Below are 17886 nucleotides of genomic sequence, written 5' to 3'. Positions count from 1 at the left end.
GACCTGCCTACAAGCTGGCAACACAGATTAATCCTATACTAGTGAAAGTATGGTACCCCACTCTTAATATTATTCTTTTTGCATTAACTAAGCAGAGTGACATCGTGAACGGTCCTGAGAATGACAAGAACCTTTCCGGTCTATTTAAGGCAGAAACATGTCGACCTGATCCTAACAGGAAATATCCATATCTTCACTGAGCATTTTTAATCTATCCACGGGTGACACTAATAAAAGATTAATCTTGCCTACCAGGAGATAGTTTTAAACTCACATTTGACTTTATTATTTTTTGCACTCTGCCCTTTCACTCTGCCCTACATTGGATGATAAAAAAAACCTTGCGCTCCTCTCCTACGGGAGAGTTGTAGCCCACACTGGGTATCTTGTAGGCCCAGTGTGTAAGAAGGAACCCATTGATGAAGCATGTCACCCTAGGGTGAGTGAGGGTTCTCGTCTTAACACATGTGTGCGTCTGTCCATTTTTCCCTCCCTTTGTTTCTCAAGTGAGTTGTTCGGATACACCATCCGGTTACCTTTTGTAAGTATAGATTACATGGTGAGGTACTGTGGATGGTAAGAATTCCTCCCCCTAGAACCACCAGTGTGAGATTGTATCTAAACTGGTTTGCCTGGCTCCCCCGGTGGCTGACCGGACTGTGCACATCACTGTTACCCATTCTCATATTTTATTGATCATGTGTGGTTTCTTTCAATTGGGTGCTTTTTGCTGTAAAAATGCTCTCCTCAAATTAGGTAGCATGCAAATAACTAGGAACGTAGTAGCAGTAGTCAAAACTTAAAAACAGAATGTCCCCAATAATGCGACTGTTCTGAAGTATGGGTTAGAATATGTAGTTGAAAATTCAACTACAAGGGGGAAATGCTGTTATTGATAAAATCGGTGCTAATGCTTATGATGGTCCATTCGCATACACAGATGAAATTGCATTGCTATTGTCAAATTCACCCATCATCAACTCTCCATGAACCCCATTTCGAAAAAACGTGATCAGGCAGGCTCTCTAACCCAGGACAGTGGTATACTGATTGACAGGTCATAGATTGGGTGGCACATAGCTGGCATAAAAGTTTTGAACAGGAAACTCAGGTCCATCCTCCAGATAAGCACAGTGACACCACAATGGTCCATGGAAATTAGCCATACTAATGCACACATGGTCAGAGGGGTGAAAGCATTCCCAAACATCATAAAGTCAGATGCCACATAGAGTTAGGAACACGCAACCAATCAGGACACAACACACACAGTACACGCATTGATCACGCGCCCCTCATGCCACACATCTGGTAACACTACCCAATGACCCACATTGTGCCCACACAAGGTCCACCAGCATTTGATACCAGGTACCTCTTATTTATGACTCCACAGACAAGACCCGCATTCTTTTACCAAACAGGGATCACCGGATGTACATTTATTGCTCCCAAAACTGTAGAACAATCGCTTGGATTGATTGTGCTTTGAGACAGTCCTTAGATTCGTTTCTGCAAGCTGTAGTCCTGGCCACGGTGTTTAATTAGGCCAACTGTTCCTGTTTTGCCAAACGTCTGGTCTTTTGCTTTTTTCAAGGCAAATTCATATCGAGCAACACTAAAAACATTTTGAAGCTGCTTTGTTCGACACTATCATTTAGAGCAGTGAAACTCAAAGTAAAGTCCAGGAGCTGTATGCGGTCCGCCTGACTTTTACATCCGGGCCCTGGTTAAACAGCAGCACTAGGCTGCTGTTTACTTTTCAAAGCTCCAATACTCATAAAGACATTAAATAAATGCAAGCATTTATTTACAGTGAAACTGAAAAAGTAAAAAAAAAGTTACAAAAATAAGAAGCACAGACGCTGTCCCGCACCTCTTAACTTTAAGAACACTTTCATTTTTAAAGATATTTGGAAACAAACGTTTAAAAATATGAGGAAGTCCCTTCAAAAATCAGAAAAGTGTATTTCATTAACTTGCAGAAACATTTCACCTCAGTACATCACATTTTAAAAGTGCAATTTCTGTCTTTAAACTGACAGTTTTCGAGCACCAATATAAAAACATTCATGTCTCCTTCCTCCCCCACCTTGACAACAATGCCAATAAGCAAAGTGAAATAAAACAATTGCCCAGGATCACATTGTTTGGTCCAGTGTGGAAGCTGGGATTTCTCCCAGGTGCAATTCAAATACTAGATATACATGTGTTGCTTCCCCTATGCCCACTTTACACTTCTCAAGCCCAACGACCACCACCATGCTGGCATTATTGCAGCCCTCGGTCACACTAGAAATTACCTTTTTGCCCCTGGGAAAATGTTTGCTAGTACCCATAATTTAGGGGGAGGTGTATGTCTTTTCGGGTCCCTGTATACAGGGGAAATAGATTCACTGTAGAAAATTCAGACATAGATATCTGCAGGAGTAATTACATTAAAAACGATATTTATAGCACCTACTAATGTATTTCGCTTAATTTAATAGCTTTTGTAGACCTACTCATCCGAACAGAGGGCGTCACAATCTTTTTCCTTGTGAGAAGTTAATTTCGAATCATTTCTAGTACAGGAAAAGACTAGAGAGGAGTGGATGAATACCCTTAAACATGTACATATATGAGTGTGACAGATTCACAGTGCATAGGAGGAGTGTGGCTCACTGATTAGAGCGGCAGACCCTGATGCAGAGGTCTGGCCCGGGACCAGGGTTCAATTCCTGACGCGGCAGGGGTCCTGAGCCCAAAAATGTCCATGGACTCGATAATTCTCGCCTTGGTGCCTGCTCTAATCATGGGGTCCCACGCTGCAACTCTGGGCAATAGCTTGCTTAATCTCCACTACGGCGGCCCACCCGCTGCGGGATGCCTGGCTTTCACCTTGGGGATGCCCAGTAGGGGTTATCTCACAGGGAAAAGCCAGGACGGGTTCCCAAGGCAAGCGCCTTGATGCCTTCGGGTGACACGTGCGCTATATAAGTCGCAATACATTTACATTTACATCCCAACCCCATGAATATTACTTCCTGCCTACTTCCAACACCTGCATGTACATTTCTGGAAAGATGGCAAAATTAAAGTCTTGCTAGAATCAAAGCTCAGATATAATATGAGTCCTAGCATAATAGCAGAGGCTATTATCAGTATTCTGATATAATAAGGCTGTTTCCATAATTTTTCAACATGATGAATGTCATCAAAGGGACAACTAGATTTTGTAACATGGCAAGTACATTTCTGAAAGAATTCTCAGGAGTAGGGATGCACACCATTTTCTTACAGTCGCTTTTCGAACTTTTACAAGTACGTCCACTATTGGCGTGCCGTTTGGCTTGGTGCCATGCCCTCCCGGCACCTGGGTAAATAACATTCTCAAAATAGGGGCATTTTATCGCCCCTGCCAAACGCACAACTGGAGTTACCTAGTGTAGGCAGTTGTCCAACTAAATAAAGTAAATCCATATATTTCGGTGTAATCCAGTTTATGCACACTTTTTTTCAATTTTTCAAACATTTTCTCTCCAAACACGAAGTGGATTTCCCAATTTTCAAGATTTCACATGTTATGGCTGGGCCATCCAAATCTTCTGCACAGAACACGAGTAAAGCAATTTTGTCAAGGACAGTGTAGTTTATTGTAATACCCAATGCATTTTGGGCCTCTGGTGCCCTTCGTCAGGGGTCACTGCAGTAATAAATGAAATGACTAGTATTGCCAAGTACAGCATCAAACATCACTAACAAATAGATTAATATACAATTAAGTTTCAAAACTCCATATCATTGGACACATTTTTCATCTTTCTTACTTTGCCACTGTTATTCATAATACAGGTGAGATTTACTGTCTTTCCCCGTATGTAAGTATATTTCTGAAGCATCCCATCTCTTGGGCAAGTAGATAATTTATAAAGTTACTCACCCTTATATTCTCATATGCTGGTCATGAGGAGCGCCCAAAAGTGTGTGTGCTTCATGGCTGAGAACACAAACATTGTCTTCCTTCCTTCTCTCCTCACTCAAGAGTCCCATTTCTAGAGTGCAAGTCTGCCTAACATTAGTCTCACAGTGCTAATCAGTTGACTTTCATTTGCAACTGCTACATCAGGTTCCGTACTGCTTAGAAAGGGAACTTGGCAACAAGAATACAAGGGAAGGGCGGAATAATATCTTAATTAGCCTCTATGCTTTGCAAGATGAATGGCTTGGTCTATACCTTGTTCCTAAGAATCACATAAAAGCATCTAGTTTAACATTGCAAACTCAGCATACTGCTTTCTGGCTTTTCTGCATAGGCGAACTATGAAAACTTTTTGGATTTGACATGGTTTACAAAGACTTTGGAATTCCTTTACAAATAGCAACACAAATATTAAACTGCTCATGAATTGCATTACAACTAAAGCTATGGATTTTGGATGCATTAAAACAGTTTTACTTGGTTTGTTTGTGGATCAAGACTGAATACAGTCACTCATTATAAGTATGAAGGCAATTCCTTTCTCTGGTACTGGGACCCACATATTAAACACCCAGTGCTGAGATCTAGCTTTCTGCCACATTTGGTGTACTTTCACATTCTGAATCTTTCCTGGAAGGAGCTGAGGTGGATGAGACTTTTTGGGGGGAAAATCTTGTGAAGATTAGTCAAATAATGGCAAATTATAAGAAAACATAAAAAGCCTTTCCTATGGAAATGTGATCCTAAATGTCATTACTGAGTAGCAACTGATTTCATGCTAACAATGCACAGTTACTGAGGCATGTCTCTGGCTCAAATGTGTAAAACTACTGAAATCCGCCAGTTATTTATTCCAACGCATACAACGCACACCACAACCTCTGCCACCCACCATGGTAATTTTTATAGCTTTTTTGTTTTTGTACTGTCGACAAAACGGTGTTTTGAGCATTGGTAGGGCTACCCTCCATAAGTTAACAGGTAGTTAAGTAAGGGCAGCCTGTCTTTCTTTTTCTGACCTTCTTTCGGGTCACGCTGGCAGAAGACTCCCAGTTGCACCCCACCTTCCATCTAGCTACTGGCTAGAAAGGCTATAGTAGAATAAGTAAAAGGTATGAACTGCCTTAAACAACCCCCTGAAAGTACTATTAGAATACACAAATGCTGTCTGCAACATTGATATAAAGATGGGACAGCACATTTAGAGCAAATGCACATCATGATATCTCCTCTAAAATCTTGTGCCTCCAAACCAGTGGCTGCCGAGAAACTCACTATACTCTAGGTTTGTGGGTAAATACAGCTAACCTTCCTTACCAGGTAGGGATCAGAAACATGCAGATTTCTACAAACCTGCCAGGATAGACTGCATTGATCCTGATTTGAAGGAGAGAGAAGACCAGCTGCTCAGGATGGAAATTGGAGGTGATCTTGCATGAGGAAGACACTGCTGTGGAGAGGGGCTGTAAAGATGCTGAGCCAAGAAGAACCAAAGGTGTCTACTGCTCTGCACAGGGTCTGGGTTGGCAGTGGCTTGAACGTGAAAAGGAATTCTGGAATTAGAGTTCCTGGGAAATGGATACTGTGTGCATTCCGCTGAATTAAATCAGCGCTAAGAAACATCAGGGCGCTGAAAGCTCTGACCCCATCCTGCACTTTACTATTAAAGAAAAAACATATTAGAGGGAGTGCTACTCCAATGGAAAGAATTTCAACCCGCCTGAAGAACTCATCACTGTGATACGGAGCTGATTAGATTGTTTAGATGCTGGGGATCATGATTGCGCATCAGGGACAACTCAAGTGGAAAGATCCACTGCATCATGAACAATGCACCTCTGGCGCCACCTCCTCTTCAACTGGTACATGCCCTTCTTTTTCTGGACCAGTGTGTACAGAAGCACAAGTCGAGGACTGCAGGCACATTGGCCGTCCCACATTAGGACCCTAACCAGTGTGGTGTTGTCTCTTGCCTACCAATGGAGACTGAAAGCCTATTTTTCAGTAAAAGAAATAGAAATAATGGACAAAATGTACTGTGCAAAGATACTGAGGGGTGGCAGAAAGCCGTTCAGCAAGAGAGGGAGCGTTGGCCACAATTTGCATAGGCCATAAGGACCTTCCACATGAACACTAGCCATTCCAGAACCACAGGAGACTGACTCCCATGGAGTGTTTTACTTTTCCTTAACGGTACCATTGATAATTGTCACATTGAAGCAGGACAGGAAGACGGGTATACATTATAAAACATTACTTAAGTTTATAGCAATGACAGTTGTCCTCTGATATCTAAGTATAGTAGTATTATGTTGAGTGCAACCAGTAAAGTAGTTTCTCTTTTAAGGCAAATCAATGACTGGATGTTTATTCTTGAATATCTAGGAGAGGATTTATTTAGTGTTCAGCCTTTAACCTCACATCCTCTTCCTGAGTAAGTAGGGTTTTCACCTGGCTGGTTTTTTTTACCGTCCTGTCCTGTATGTTAAAGTCTAGGCAGGGGCAGCTCTAGGCTCATGGTGGCCCTGGGCAGGGAGCGTAGGTAGGGGGCCCCGGAAGAGGGAGTCCGGGCGGGGGACACCCCCCCCACACCCCACCCGGAGCTCAGGAAGGTGTTTGGATGTGGAACAGAGCCGGAGGCCACCAAATCCCTGCCAGGGGCCACCACGCATATATGTATCCATCCTCAGAAGATTATTATATTAAGGATATATATTGGTGTGGTGGCCCCTGGAGTTTGGTGGCCCTGTGCAGGTGCACAGCTTGCACATGCCTAAGGCCGGCCCTGGTCTTGGCTCGAAAAAGTACTGCAAAAAGCAATAAAATCGGGTAAAATCTGGTACTTTTCTATTTAGAGACATAATCCTTCAACAGTAAACACATAAATATATCAAATAAAATGTATTTAAGAGCTGTGTAAATTGTTTCGAAATGATTATGAGAGCAGGCAGAGGGAAAATTGACATGTAACAAAAAAATCCTGAGAACTTTACATCAGTTCTTTTTCATACACCAGATCTTGACTGTCTCAGAATAGCAAAACGTAAACATATGACCGGTATCTTTTTTCTACAGAATGTGGCAACAACCTGAGTAGGCCTTGGAAAACTCAATTTCATTACGTAATCTCAATATAAAGTGCTAATGGAGTGTCCTTGACAGGGTGTATCCTAGCCAGAGAGATTGTCAGCTGTGAATCTCAAATGTCCCAACTGTAAAAAGCAGAGCTGCAGGGTGGAAAGATGAGATGACCAAGGTTCAGGGAGGACTGTTTCCATGATGAACAGGGTCAGAAGAGATTTGCATTGGGTGGGCCTCTGTTTATAGTAGCACAGTGGGTGAAACATGATGGGTTGAAATGCTATCCCAAGCTATTGCAAGTAGTTAGACTTTGTAAGCATAAGTCCTATCACCTTTTGGGTGTCTGTTTGCTAGTAGTATGTGAGGATACCTGAGACCTGTACTGTTTTCTTAGCCTACTACTGCCATTATTTGTTAATTCCAGAACGTAGCACATTAGCCCCCCTTTAATGAACACTTCAATAAGCAAAGCCATAACAAGCATGACCCAGGGCCCGCAGACCCAACCACCAAGTCAAGAATGCATTTAGGGTGTGTCACCCCCCACACCCCTCTTCTGAAGCTTGACCACCTACCTGTTCCACCTGGCCTGGTAATTCTCCCAGGGACCTCATGACTATGGTCATGTTCAATACAATAGCCAGTACTCCTTGCCCTGGGATCACGTTTTAAATGTATTTTCACTGCACTCACTCGATGTTGCGAGAAGCCTTGGTGGCAGACTTTCAAAACTGTGTATGTAAACAGGGCTCCATATGTCCAGTTGTCAATTTTTATAAAGAATGTTATCAAGTGACTGACAGCTCCATGTACTAAGCCCAAGTTCCATATAGAGGTGGATGCAACAGCAAATTCAGTCGAGGGTCTTGATGTCTATAGGAATACGCACACATATCAAGCTGTGAAAACATTTGGCATGTAGATCGTGCAAAAAAAACTGTAATTGCTTTCTCCCTAACGACAATGCCATTAGTGGCCCAAGAGGCAAGTCAGCACTCATGTAAACCCTAAACATTGCAGAGATTGTTATTGAATATGGAACATGATTATAGTCTATTAATTCAAACACGAAAGGAGTTTTTAAAGTACACATCCTGAAATTAATTATTTAAAGGTACTCTTATATGTGAAAATAAAGAAAAAGGAGGCTCTGGGAAATAAAATGTTTGCCGAGGATCATACACTTTGGAAAAGCAGGGAAGGTGGTATTGATTTTCAGTTATCTGGATTTCGCATTTTTGAATTTAATCAACAGATGGGTATCTCTGTCTCTCTCTCTCTCATCTGCTTTACATTAAGGTCACTGTTTTGTATTTGATTCTTGGAGCAGGATGAGAAAAACTGACACAAACTTAGAAGACCCGACTCAGGCTCCTCAGACCAAACAACCAAACCAAAAATGCATTTGATTTGGTGGTTTCACAACCCACACACCACCAAGGCTCGACTGGAAACCCAAATAAGCCCGGGCAATTTTGTGGGACCGCTTCCACCCCTGGGGGGATGCAAGAGTGAAGCACTCCTACTTAACAAACCCGGTCCCCAGCACGACTGTTTTTGTTACTGGGGGCCGGTATTGCAGTATCACTGCAAATTTGGCTCCCATTGATCCAAAACTGGCCCCCATCGCTCCAAAACCACCCCACCCTTCTAGCTTTCCTGGCAAATGCCTGATGCCCACTACGGCCAGTTTGGTTCTGAACAACCCCCTCAAGTGAAGCCCCTAGTCTTTAGGCTTAACCTTCGTATGGAGCCCAAAACTGAGCACCAAAGACAACGGGATAAAAAGCTCTGATTGCCACAGTCTGAACGAAACAATCACCCATTACCGAATGACCCCTGAAAAAGGTCCCATCACAGTTGTATTTTTGTGTTGTGTAAATACTTGGCGTTGGCTGTCTGTCGTAATTTGCTGGTTAATTTGAACTGAACAAATGAGCATGTAAACATGTTCAGTAACTTCTTTAATCTCAAATATCCAGTGTTAGGACAGCAGATAATGAAACACGCATTCATATCCACTCTACTGTTGGATAATCAACAAATCATGCATAATATACTTTACGAATAACACACTCAATATTTACAAGATTTATACGATTATAAAATAGGAAATAAAAGTCACAAACAAGGATAACCTTGCAAAGTCTGAAATCAATCCGTAATTTTAAATCTAATAAGTAAAGCTGCATGTTAAACTAAATATATGTCACTTTTATAAACAAAAGTAGATACAACTCTAAGAATCTGTAGCTAATACCTAGTATGTGTTTACCCAAATATACAGCAACGAATATAGTCACATGTCTTAAATAAACAGTAGAGAAACTGCCAAGGTTGGCAGAGAACGCTGAAGACTGTGCTGATATATTCCGTGTGGACTCTTTGTTTAACTATTCAACAGTCATTCAATAAACAATGAAAATGCAATGATACAAATCCAATGATATCACGCAAGAAAATGAATACATTTATGAATACTCTTTTATGTATCTTCATAAGTTGAAAGCAAATAGTTAAACTATTTCATGATAACCATGTATCTCTGGTTCAATCAAAAGATATACATTCACAAATGAAGATTTCACAACATAACAAAACAATATTTTTTTAAATGCCCGATGCATTTCGGGACCATGATGTCCCTTCCTCAGGGACAATCTGTCTGAATCCTGCTATTCACCAGGATCCTAGGTCCTGGAGGCTGCTGGGACCTTGCGCCATGCAAGTGCTACACCTATCCCCTGAAGAGAGAAGGGGCGCTACCCCTGGGCCCTGACTGCTCCCTAGCACCTGGAAGGGAAGAGCGCTGGACCTGAAGGTTAAGAAGCACCTTGGATTGGACCCCCCAGGAGGTGAGGAGCGTTACCCTGGGGCCCATGAGGCTTGCTGTTGGGACTGTCTGCCCCCTAAGCGCTATAATCCTGAAGCGCTGTGCTTATCCCAGTGTTGTTGTCAGCCTTACAGCTGGAAGGGGCTGCTTTTGTGCCCCCACGTCGTGTTGAACCAAGCGCTGTACCTGAGAAAGCGCTGTGCCTTCTAAGTGCTACTGCACTAGATCGTGTCCCCCTGGTGGCCATTTGAATCAAAGCAGGTGTCTACCCCGCATGTGCGCTGCCTTGGCATACTTGGAAACCAACGGGAGCCTGCCCCATATTGCGCTGCAAGAAGATCGCCACCGCCGCCCGGGTACCTAAGAGGAAGGTCTGAACTCTCGAGAAGCAGTGCAACCCCCGATCACCGCCGTTGCCCAGGAGATGGGAGAGTAGCTGCGTGGGTCCCGACGCGCTAAGGGGAGAAGAGGCGCCCCTTTAGATTGCCGCCGCCGCCCCCGTAGGAAGGGGAGGACGGCAGCAGTATTCAGGAAAGGCCGCACCAGGCCCCGGAGCGCTGTCCGAGGTCAGCGTCATTGGCCGCGTCTGGAGGTGGGCGCAGCCCCATTGGTTCCTGCGGATGCGCCCACAGGAAAGCCGCCAACTGATTGGCTCCTGCGCCCAGCCCCTGGGGAGCGTTGCAGCCATTGGCGGAGGCTGCCGCGCCCTGAGGGAGCCACGCAGGGATTGGCTGCCGGGCCGGAAGGCAGCCAGAAGACCCGGAGCAACCAGACGAGGAGCGGAAGTGCGGCCACATCAGAGAGGGCCGCCTGGAAGGTGCTGCTCCCAGCGGGGCTCCCATGTTGGTAGAGGAAGCTCCGCGCCTGCTGCAAGCCTGCCCGGGAAAGGAGAAGAGTCCCAGTGGGGATCCCGCAGCCCCAGAGTGGAGCTGAGACACCCTGAGGAGCCCAGTGAGTGGGGCTTGGTTGGGGATGTGTCGGGGCAAATTGACGGTGCCCGACCCCGGGGCCAGAATTCTTCTGTGGGCATTCCTTAGACTGAGAGACACCAAGAAGGGGGCTCCCCCAGCACTGAGACGCCCAGGACTAACCCCCCTACAGTGGACACGTTGGGTTGGGAGTCAGGTTGTGCCTCTGCCCAGGATGATGCCCTAGGTTCACAGGTTTAGGTCTGGGGTGATATATGCTGACTGATTGCTTTACGCTAACAAGGTGATATTGAGCTTATGGTGAGGATACCTGTCGTGGGTATACTTATGGCTGTGCCCAGGTTGGTGCCTAATGTTTCCCATGCTAAGGTTATGCCTAATGTGCTAGGCCCGTGGTTAATGCCTGTTATGTTTTGGTGATATCCACATGCAGGAGGTGATTTATGCCCCAGATTGTGTCCAAGGTTAAGGCACGATGTTCTAGGTGCTACCAGGCCTACCCCGCTTTACTTAGGCCTGAGGCTTCAGAAGTTTCCTGCCCCATGTTAACTGTGTTTAAGTGTATGTCCTGCTAAGAGGCTTTATGGCATATGCTGCTGCCTGAAGTTGATTATGCCTAATGTTAATGCTCCTGAGGTCTACTGTTTTGAGGATACTATGGTTGGCCTCCAGGCTAATGTTATGCCCGTTGTGGCTGAATCGCATTGTGTTTCCTGCCTCATGACTTAGGTCTGCTGCATATTTATAACTAATGTTAATGCTTTATGTTTTTTTTCCTACCTCCTTGGAACTGATGAACTTACCTTCTTTTTTTCCCATGTACCCTGTAATAATCCCCCTGTACTTATTGCCCTGGCGCCAGTTGGCACAGTATAGTGTTACTGTATTTACTTTTGCATATTTGAGACAATACAAAAGTTATCCTTTTCCATCTGAACTGGTGTTGTGTCTCTTTTTTGTGGTGTGCCTTGTGTGTCGGCTGTGTGTACTGGGTGACTGTCGCAGAATAGCAAACCGTAAACAAAAGGCCAGTATTTGTTTGTACAAAATGTGGCAAAAAAAATAGTAATACAGTGGGGAGCGCTGATCTGCACTCCACTCCCAGTCGCACTGCTTATTGGATACTAGATCCTAAATTATTTTACCTTTCACTTGATTTCAAATTTAATCCTCTTTTTTATAGTCCACAGTTTAATTCTCAAGTTTTCTCCGCTTCAACCGTTTGTTACAAATCCACATATATCGTAAAGTGCATTCAGTTCTGCTTCACTTCATCATGTGTGCCAATCCGGGCCTCTTCAGGAAAACGATCACTCAATGCACAAGATAATTCAGAGCAGCCATTCTTTATTAAACCTAATGCATTTCGGGCAAATTTCCTGCCCTTCGTCAGGGGTTGCTGTTGAAATGACAATTGCAAAAAAAATCATTACCATTACATCCTCTGATTCGCAAGGTTACCAGTATGCAAATTAATATGTATCGAGTAATTTTATCTTTAAAATTCTACCAAAACGAATGTGAAACGTCCCGTTATTAACTCCCACCCCTATTGCAGGCCAAAATGTATAATACCACCTGTGTGAAATCCCACTTTGTGATGAGAAGCGGGAGGGTAGCATTGGGATAGCGTTTGGACTTGTGCTACGGCGGAGTGATTTAATAATTGCGTAATGCTGCAGAAGACGGACAGGGAAGGTTGGGAAAGGTCACGTCAGGGGCGTAACACAGGCCCCCGCAGCCTACGCAGTGCGGGGGGGCCCCGACGCTCCAGGGGCCCCGGGCCCCCTCACTCTCTGTAAGACGTCTTGATTGGCGGCAAGCCTATAAAGTAAACAGTGCGCGCGCCGCACACCACGGACGGTGAGCCTCAAGGTATAATTGTAACAACCATTATTTATAGGGGCGATGGGCACGGGCGTATTAACACAGGCCCTCGCAGGGGGCCTCCACGCTCCAGCCCGGGGCCCCCTCACTCTCAGAGGAAGGAAGGGCACGGGCGTTAACACAGGCCCTCGCAGGGGGCCTCCACGCTCCAGCCTGGGGCCCCCTCACTCTCAGAGGAAGGAAGGGCACAGGCGTTAACACAGGCCCTCGCAGGGGGCCTCCACGCTCCAGCCAGGGCCCCCCTCACTCTCAGAGGAAGGAAGACACACTGCCTACATAGTAAGCAAGGCAAGGCTGGCCTGTAAACAGTGCACGCACACCATGGACGGTGACATGCCTCGGCCTCTATTTAAACTTTAATTATAGTGCCGTGCGTGCGCACGCCCTGCCGGCCGGGCCTGCCTGTGCCTTTTTTAATTAATTAAATAATTACGTTGTGCCCACTGCGCAGTATGGCTCGGGCTCTTACTTTGTTCATAGTAAACGGGTCAGTGGGCGTGGTGGCGCGCAGTTGTAGTCTATGCGTCTGCGCGCCGCAGTCTTAAGGGTGGGGGCGGCCTCGTGATTGTAAAAGAGCGCGTGACTTAGAACTGGCACTGTAGTAACTTAGAAGAAGCCAGAAGGGTGCCGCCGCCGTGGTACTAAAAACAGTAGTAGCCGCTGCCTGGCCTGGCCTTGCCCAGTGTCAGTCGCCCTGTCTTCTGCAGCCCGCCCCGGCGCTCGCCTTCAAAGCTGCAGGCTAGCCAGCCAGGCCTAAGGTGAGCGACAAGTGTGCGAGACTCGAGTATGTCGTGTCATGCTCAGGACTATTTGGAAATCTTCAATAAAATTGTTATGAACCATAGAATGTGAGAAGCTGCTATAAATTAAGGTTGGTGCTGACAGATTTGGGAAGGGGCCACGGGATATGAGTAAGAGTTGAAGGGGGGGTCATGGCTCATTACTGGCTCGCCACGGGGCAATGCTCTGCTTAATTTGTATATTTCTGTGTACAGCAAAGCTGATGATGCGACATATTCATAGGATATGCATTAGTACAATCTTTTACCAAATGTAACTATGTAGGAAGCATGTGTGTTTCTGTTGCACGTCATTTGTGATAGAGTGCTGTGCATCGCTGTTAAACCTAACGTCATTGGCTTGAGTCTCTCCTCCATTTTTTCTGTTTGCCTCCACTGTTTTACGATGTTTTGCTGGTATATGCTTTGGGCATTGTGCCACTGCTGATCAGTGCCACAGTGCAAGTGCTCCCTATGTTAAATTGATGTATCGATTGAATTCCATGTTTGGCCTATTTGGTTTACTGTCAGCCCCTAGTATGGTGCACCAGGAGTGCCAGGGCTTGTAAATACAAATGCTGCTCGTGGGCTTGCAGCACGCGTTGTGCCACCCACAAGAGCGGCCTCGTAAAAGTATGTTTGAGGGTCTGCCATTGCCAGACCCATGTGCAGTCTAGTACTGTCACGCTGACTGCGCAAGTACACCTACTTGCCAGTCCCCAAAGCTTCCCTTAACGTCATGTTAGTCACCCCTATGGTAGGCCCGTGGGCAGGGTGCGTTGTAAGTATAAGGTAGGACAAGCCTGACCAAGTTGGCATGTCCTAATAGTGAATTACAGCCATATTCGTTTTTCACTATTGCGAGGTAACCTGCTCTCCATTAGTTAGAATGGGCCGCCAGGATCGTTAATGCTATGATCCTAGCTGGCTCGGGGAGCATGGTGCAATGTCGAGTTTGGTATCCCTGAACTCGGGGTTTAATTACGCATCCATTTGGGTGGATGGTTTTTGGACTCTGGGTTTGAAAATAGCACTTTTAGAAAGTGTCTATTTTCTTGTCTAACCATTTCTGGTTTCTGCTGGTCTTGTGTGTGCATGACAGGAGCTGGGTGGCTCCAGAGGTCTGAATGAGTCAGTGTGGGATGAGTGGGACATTTGCATTGAGAGTAGAGGGAGTGTAGTTGCTGATAGCCTGCCCTGCCTGATACAATGCTGGCTCCACCTCCTGCCAAGCGGCTGATGGCTCCGTGCCTTCCATGGACGATTCTAGCCCCACCTCCTACCAGGAGACCGATAGCTCTGCTCCTGCCGTGACAATGCTGGCTCCACCTCCTGCTGGGCGTCTGAGGACCCAGCCCTGCTCAGTGAATAGGCCAGGTGCCTCTGCCTGGCACCCCCACAACAAACCCAGGATGTTGGGAAATTCCCCTGTGTGGACAAAGGGATCAAAGCCAAAAAGGGGTATAAGAGAAGGACCCCTGAACCAAGAATTTAGATCACTTCTGACAAGGAACCCTGAAACCAAGGACAAGAAACCTGCTGATCCAAGGACTTGCCTACCCCTTCTGCCAGTGTGCTGTTTGCTGGGGGGAATCCTGCAGTGCTTCTTTATTTTTGCCAAGGAACCAGGAGAGAGGAACTGTGTGTGTACTCTCACGCTTGCTAAGAAAATCTCCAAGGACTGGAAGAGTGCCAGTCTCCTGTTGAAGTCACAGGGCTAAAGGACTTCATCTACTAAAAGTGCTATTTGCTGGAACCTGTGAATCCAGCACCTCTGAAACAACCAGCAATCTCGACGCCGACGGACGTCGCCGAATCCAGCTCGACATAGTGAGTAACGGCTCCAGTGTCCCGCTTCCTCGACGCCGGCTGCCGGGCCTGATCGACGCCAGCAGCAACGCCAGTGAGTAGTGAGTTCGGCTCCAACTCCAAGGGACCTCGTGTCTGCACCACTGCTGATCGCATCGACTCTGTGCCCTCTCGACGCCGTGAGCGCTGCTCACTCTCGCAAAAGAATCATCGACATAGACGACGACTGAGGCCTGATCGACACCAAAGACGCGACGCCGGATTGCTCAACGCCGCTGATCATCGTGTGCTTCATTTTCCTAAGGTACTGTGTTGTTGGGGGTCCGTGCGACTCCTGGCTCGACTTAGCGCTCCTCGCGGTCGACGCCGAACCTTTGGATTAACTTTGCCTCGACGTCGTGTAACTCCCGTGTGGGTTACATTGTTGCCAAGAACTGTGTTTCCAGGAAGAAGAGTTGATTTGATACGAAAAGACTTTGTGCTAAGAAGAAATTACATTTGAACTATTATTTTCCCTTCCAAGAGTATTTATTAAGATTGTGTATATTTTTGTCGTTATTTGGTCTTGTGCTAAGCCTTATATAAAAATCCTTATTTTTATAATACTACTGTGTCGTGTCCATTTGTAGTGTATTCACTTTATTACTGTATGTGGTCATAAATGCTTAACACACAGCCTCTGAGATAAGCCTGTCTGCTCTGCCAAGCTACCAAGGGGGTGAGCAGGGGTTATCAAAGGGTGTGATCCCCTTGCCCTGACTAGAAAAGGTGTGTCCCTATTTGTCAGAAGTGCATACCTCTGCCAACTAGAGACAGCCGGTTCTAACAATCGCCATAGCGATCACACGCAGGAAACCCGTAACTGTGTGTGCGGATTGCACATTGATGGAATGTACGTGTTTTCCCGCTCTTATATATTTATCATGTCAGAGAAAGGTATGACGGTCCATGGCTGCATGCTATGACACCACCATCATGTGAGAAACAGGCCCGGGCCTGCCACAGAGAGGGGAGTTCTTATGAAGTGCAGATGTAAACCTGGTTCTGCAAGGTGTGAGCTCTGCGGTATGACTCGCACGGCTGCTTCTAACAGATGTATGTGGGAGTATGCAGACAGTGGTTTTTGCGATAGACCAGCTGCTGCCGCAGGAGCTCTTGCTGAAACAGAAGAAAACCAGTGCACTGCAGTGCGCCGCTGCAAGGTGCTCAGGCCCTAGGAATCCCAAAGTCAGCTCCTTACTCTGACATTAGACTTCCATTCAGACCTGAGGAGCATACCTCATGTACACAAATTATTCTTGTAAGCAAGCAAGCTACAGATGAGAGCCTGGTCCATGCACAAACACCTTTGAGGGAAGTGAGCGGCCAGCAATATTTACAGAAAGCAAGTGCCATCCCTACAATATCACCAGGAGCTAGACCCAAGAAAGGTGCCACTTCTACCTTACCAGTGGTGGCATACAAGTGGCCCTCTTTAGGAGATTTTACGCAGTATGTCATCCTTCTGGTCACAACTTACTTAAAGATCAGCCCTGCTGGGGCATTAGTACATAAGCAGCAAAGACACACGGGATCCTTTCTGCGATACCAGTATGCTGCCTTTAAAAGGACACAGAGCATTAAGATGCCATTATTCGTCTGTAACTTTGAAATAGGCAAGGGGCGCAATGCTAATAGTCAAATATTTTTAACAATAGTAAACTTAATGGGTATCAGCGTGCAAAAGACAGCCTTTTTTTAGGATTAATGATAGCCTCATTTGGGAAAGTAAAAATTAGCTGTAGAAAATACACAATTAACGTTCTTTTTCTGAAAGCCAAACACGTTTTCGCCTTCACTCAGGCTTTGATGTTGAGAGAGCAAATGTGTAAATAATAAATAATGACTCTTTGTACTGTCACATCCAATGACATTAGGGCAAATGGGGACTAATTATTATTATTCTTTTAGAGGGAGGTATTAGGTATTGTTGTATTTTATTCTGTATTGTGATTTGCTGAGCCTATGTTTCATATTGCTCATCTCATGCTGACTGTATGATTTTTAGTGTGTATTTTGTTATAAAAGTAGGCTCATTTTGCAGGTGAGCCAGAGCAGTGTGTCCGAAGTAGGGTGAAGCTGCTTCCCCTGATTATTATAGCGCAGACGTATGTCTATCCCAAGCCTAAATCTGACTTCATGCTGAATTTGACTCATCTATATGTTAATTCCGTATACATGAGACAATTATGATTATCTGTCAAAATAGCGTCATCAATTTGAATAGAATTGAGAATCCAAACATTCATTTTCTGTTTGGTGGGTTTTCAGTTTCAAACTCTTAACCCGTTCTGCTGCTCAAGATTTATGTGCCCCACATGCATGAAATAACGCTTAGCTGAATTGTGCCGCTATCTAGAGCCTATATTCCTCTTTATTTAAAACACACATAGGTCCTCATTACGAGCCACTCTGTAATCCTGAAGCGCCCACTAATGGAAATTACTGGTCCCATCCGGATCTCAAGATGCTTTGTAACTGTGGGCACAGACATTTTCACCTGACACTTTGCCAGGTGAAATGACCACTGGAATAGAGCGTGCTATTCCCAATGCCCCTAGTTATTCT

Source organism: Lissotriton vulgaris, chromosome 2_1 (assembly GCF_964263255.1).
Source record: "Lissotriton vulgaris chromosome 2_1, aLisVul1.2, whole genome shotgun sequence".
NCBI lineage: Eukaryota > Metazoa > Chordata > Amphibia > Caudata > Salamandridae > Lissotriton > Lissotriton vulgaris.
The sequence above is the reverse complement of the archived record's forward strand: the minus strand, read 5'-3'. Positions refer to the sequence as shown.